General features: G+C 38.9%; 1 protein-coding gene and 1 pseudogene across 1 annotated transcript in view; both read left to right on the top strand.

The window, feature by feature from the left end:
- The window catches only part of GRID1 (glutamate ionotropic receptor delta type subunit 1), a 1063263-nt gene that overhangs the window by 414488 nt on the left and 644238 nt on the right, over nucleotides 1-4537 (top strand). The gene's annotated exons all lie outside the window — the stretch shown is intronic.
- LOC114031284 lies at nucleotides 1499-2504 on the top strand (annotated as a pseudogene).

Below are 4537 nucleotides of genomic sequence, written 5' to 3'. Positions count from 1 at the left end.
ACATTTCACTGGGGCAATAGAACATACCAACGAAGAAGGTAATCTGAAAGAAAATATGTCTAATTGCTCTTCAACATGAATACACCCTTATATATGTGAAAAGTCATGTCCCCCATTAAGTCTTATTTTTTTCGGGCCAGCATGTTCTCAATTCTTTCTTTATTTTATGGAAATTCTAAGCATTTATTTCCAAGAGTAATTGATAAAACATCAACAACACCTTCCCAGTTGGGAAGGCCTGGCATGTCATGTGGTTCCCCTTCCTAAATTCTCCCAACCTGGATCCACTTGGGTAAGAGAAACAAGGAATTCTTTGAAATCATCCAAGGTGGCAGCTACTTTTTAGCTTTCCAGTGACACAGATGCTCTGCCATAGTCTGTTCAGTTCAGTCTTGGTTGTGGAATGTATGGCCTCGGAAATTACAAAGGCTGCTTGGGGAACTGAGAGGTTAAGTAACTTGACCAGCATCCCTCAGTCATTGTGATTCTGAGGTCCCAGGTCTTCCTGGCTCTTACATTTAACTTAAATCTAATTCACTTGCAAGTCATGATATCACCTTCCTGATGTCATGGTCTTCTTTGAGAACGAATGACAAACAACATATGTGAAAACTTAGATTGACTGAAGTGAAATGACTTGCCCAGGGATACACAGCTAGTAAGTGTTTGAAGCAGGATTCAAACTGAGATTCTCCTGACTCCAAGTCCAGTGCTCCATTATGCCAATTGTACACATGTGTGTATACTCTGGTCATCATGCAACATAGGTATAAAGATAAGGACTGACCCTATGATGTCATTAATATAGGGATCTCCCAGATGAGGAATTTCCCTTTGCTTCTGCAGGTATGCTCCTTCCTCCACAACTTAGAGTTAGCTGGAACACTTAGAGATTAAATGACACATTCATTTATAAATATTAATTGTGTATTTTTAAGAGAGCATCTTGTTTTTTTTTCTTGGAATTGTTCACTACAGTTTTCCTCTTGGGAGAGATTCAATATCTTATTATATATATATATATACATACATAATATATAAAATATAATGCTATAGTATCTTCTCTGCTGGTATGTTCTATTGCCCCAGTGAAATGTAAGCTCCTGGAGGGTAGGGATTGTTTCACTGTTGTCTTTATGCTCCCAGGGAGGAGCCCAGTGCCTTACATATGGAAAGATAATTTATAAATATCTTGTGTGTCCCACACAAACTATCTTGTTGGTTTTGATTTAGTGCCAACAGTAGACTGGTGCCAATTTGACATTGACTCAAATGTACCATCATTGGAATTCTCTGTTGACCCCTGCAGCCTAGAGTCTGAGGGAAAAACACATAGTAAATGAGGTTTGGATGGACCATCATGGATGTCATATTTAGTTCTGGGCAGGCTTTTTGGGAAGGATCCTGAAAGAATGGAGTGCATTCAGACAAGTAGGGTTGGGATGATGAGGGGACCAGCATTCCTTAAATTTTTTTTGAAAGAACTGAGAGCAGCACTATGGTGACAGTCACAGTGGTTGGTGGCCATGACCAAATGGAGAGGGAGGCACCAGAGGCCTATCAGGGCATGAAGGGCAGCCAAAGCCCCAGAGGTAGACCAGGATGGTGGCCTGGTGAGGAGATGTGTCCATAAAACCCTAGGGTAAGACAGCTGTACTCACATACCAGAATACAAAGTAATGCAGGGTTGGAAGGAAAGAGAAGAGCATTTATACTGGTAAGACCTGCTAATTTCCAGTTTCTGGCATTTGACAGAGGGAATCATGTAGAATTGTTTTTTACTAAATCTCTGAAATAATTACAGGGACCTACAGAGCCTTGAACACCTCCATCTCAAAACATCACAGCACCCAGTTGAAGCACCCAATTCCAACTTGAGAAAAGACTAATTGAAGAGGAAGAGCCATTTTAAGTGTGTTTGCTATGGAACTGGGGAGTTTGCTTCATGCGTAAGAGCCTGCAATCAACTAACATTTTTAGTTCTCTTTCTGGAAAAGCTACAGATTTTCAGAAATCACTACTATATAGTTGATTCTCTCTTTAATGAACTTGAAATTTCAGTTCTTAATTCTTGTTCTCAGTGAGAATGAGGAAGAAATATGGAGCATTAGTGGTGAACCTGCCATTTTTTATGTGATCCATTGTGAAATGGCTTTGTGTAACAATCTGTTATGGAGTAACTGATCAGTTGATTCCCTTTCCAAGGTGATGATTGTTGAAAATAGTTTCAAAAGAATTGAAGGAAAATTATTAACAAGGATTATGCAGAAAAGTTACCCCTATGAGGCAAAGATTTTAAAAGGAATAGAGAAAATTGAATTTTCTCAGATATTGCAATATAAGAACATATTTAATGATACCGCCATCCATAGGTTTCCTTTACAAAGGCTGAAAGAACTCCCCACTAAAATGTGATGTTGTAAGAAGAAGAAGATTATTCAGAAGGTGAGAAGTTGGAAATCATCAGGAACCAGAGGAAGTCGATTCAGCCCTTCCTTGGATGACATTAATTCTTTATTATGGCACAATGGGCAGAAGCACAGAGCCAGGAAGACCTGGGACCTCAGAATCACAATGACTGAGGGATGCTGGTCAAGTTACTTAACCTCTCAGTTCCCCAAGCAGCCTTTGTAATTTCCGAGGCCATACATTCCACAACCAAGACTGAACTGAACAGACTATGGCAGAGCATCTGTGTCACTGGAAAGCTAAAAAGTAGCTGCCACCTTGGATGATTTCAAAGAATTCCTTGTTTCTCTTACCCAAGTGGATCCAGGTTGGGAGAATTTAGGAAGGGGAACCACATGACATGCCAGGCCTTCCCAACTGGGAAGGTGTTGTTGATGTTTTATCAATTACTCTTGGAAATAAATGCTTAGAATTTCCATAAAATAAAGAAAGAATTGAGAACATGCTGGCCCGAAAAAAATAAGACTTAATGGGGGACATGACTTTTCACATATATAAGGGTGTATTCATGTTGAAGAGCAATTAGACATATTTTCTTTCATCTCAGAAGATAGAAGAAATGGGGCAAAGTTGTAGAGAGAAAAATTTTAGCTAAATGTAAAGGAAAGCTTTCTCACAGTTAAAGCTGTCCCAAAGTGCCTCAGGAGGTGATGAGTTTCCTATTATTATGTGGAGGATGGCTGACCTCTTGTTAGGAGAACTGTGGAGGGATTTTTGCTTGAGTAGTAGCTGGATTAGGAACATTCTGAGAGTTCTTTCAGCTCTGAGATTCCCCATTTGCATGAGTTGGTTCTTGTTTATTTCCATTTTTCTCTGAAAAAGTCATGTTCTGCCCACTTTATATTTCTACACTCTCAGGCTCTTTAGTCACATAATAACCTTCATTATTCAGCAAAGGGCCTCAATTGCTGAGCTCTGTTGCTAGATTTCCAAATACACACACACACACACACACACACACGTACACACACACACACCCACACGTGCACACACACACACACATTTAAATCTTCTCCCCTGATTCATTAACCTCCATGGGTTAATCACTGGATACTGAATTGATCTGTGAGTTGTGTGAATGACTTCTCAGGCAGTCTGTTCCAGAAAATAGTAAGATTATAGCAGTGAGTTGGGGATAGAGGGTGTATTGTAATTATTCCAAAGAGCTCTTCCATAGGAGTGTTAAAAGCCAATAAATTACATGGGAGTGAAAATAGAATTTTCTTCTTCCCTTCTGTTTTCTGTAATTCTTAAGCTTTTTTTCCCTAATGTAATGTGACTTTATGTTGAAATATAGTATCTTGAGTACTGAACTAGGAAAGCTCTGAGTTTGATTTCTACTTAACTACTTAAATTCTCTGAAGTCTCATTTCCTCATATGGGACAATGGACAGAAGTTTCAAAGAGATAGATTTAGGCTTCATGTGAGAGATGGTCTTCCCAACTGCTAGAACAGTCCAAAAATGGAATGAGCTATCTTAGGACATAGTGGCTTTCCTCTTACTCAAAATGTCTGAGCAAATGCCGAATGATCATTTGTTGGATATTTTGTAGAGTGGCTTCTTTTTCAAGTTGAACCAGATGACCCCTGAGATCCTTAACTCAGAAATTCTATGCATCCTGGGTGACCTTGGGCAAATTACTTAACCTCAGTTTCCTCACTTGTAAAGGGAGTGGATTGGACCAAGTGACTTCTGAGATCTCATCTTGCTTTAGGTTTATGACCCTATGATTCTGATCTATAAAATAAGGATACTAATAGCTGTAGAATCAATCTTTCAGGACTATTGTGAAGATCAAATGAAATAATAGGAGATAAATGCTTTGTGTTTTTAAACATAGTAAATAAATATCAGTTATTATTAATGCATATTCATTCATTCATCCATTTAACTCTCCCACCGCACCCCTATCCCCATGCATAGCAATCCTGATATGGAAGGAGACAATTCTTTCTACAGATTAAAATTGTTGACTCGTCTGTAAATTAGTCTTGGCAAATTACTAAGGACCCTGAAAGGTAAAGTGAATTGCTCAGCTGGGACCTGCATTTTAGAAAGTTTTAGGT

Source organism: Vombatus ursinus, unplaced genomic scaffold, assembly GCF_900497805.2.
Source record: "Vombatus ursinus unplaced genomic scaffold, bare-nosed wombat genome assembly UNPS02015129.1, whole genome shotgun sequence".
Classification (NCBI taxonomy): Eukaryota; Metazoa; Chordata; class Mammalia; order Diprotodontia; family Vombatidae; genus Vombatus; species Vombatus ursinus.
This window is presented reverse-complemented; position numbering and strand designations above follow the sequence as displayed.